Here is a 714-nt window from a genome sequence, read left to right as displayed (position 1 = left end):
AAAAAAAAAAAAAAAAAAAAAAACCTTTCAAAGCAATCACAGAAATTTAGGAGGGAACAAGCTGTTAGACTTACTATTCTAGCTGCTTTCTCTTTTCAATCAGGAGAGGTCAATGTAGCAAAAGTGATGGTGTGATTGTAGTAATTGCTACGGGACTTGTGCCAGCTCCAGAATCACCTGCAGGAGAGCAAAAGAGACTAAGCAGTACAGGCTTTAGCACAAGCTAGCAAGCTGAATACGAGGGCTCCTGTGAAAATACTCTGCTTGCTAGCTTAGGCTGAAACCCAAGCCACTGCCTCTTATCTGTGAAGATTGCCTCAGGTGGCTAAATTAAACTAGCACAGATAGGCAGAGTTGGGCTAGTCACACCTTTGCATCCCTGTATGACCCAGAGGAAGAATCCAGGCGCTGCACAGATTCTTCTTGAAGCCACACAAACTGTGCACCTAGATGCAAATGGCAGTAACAATGCAAGTCACAGCTGAAGTGCCTCAACATAATACACATTTCTCTCTGAACAGTCATTCCTTGTTATATGTACTTTACAGACACTCCAACCCCTCCAGTCCCAAGAATCTCAAGTTGACATAGAAAAGGAATTTCCAGTGCTTGTGAGAACCAACACCTACAGAATAACATCCTCTTCAGGAGGAGCAGTGTGGGCTCTTCAAACAGCATGCCTCTGCCCTGGGCTAGGTGAAACTGCTTCTAAAG

The sequence above is a fragment of the Gavialis gangeticus genome, unplaced genomic scaffold, assembly GCF_001723915.1.
Source record: "Gavialis gangeticus isolate Ggan-Ray unplaced genomic scaffold, GavGan_comp1, whole genome shotgun sequence".
NCBI lineage: Eukaryota > Metazoa > Chordata > Crocodylia > Gavialidae > Gavialis > Gavialis gangeticus.
Note: the sequence above shows the minus strand (reverse complement) of the source record.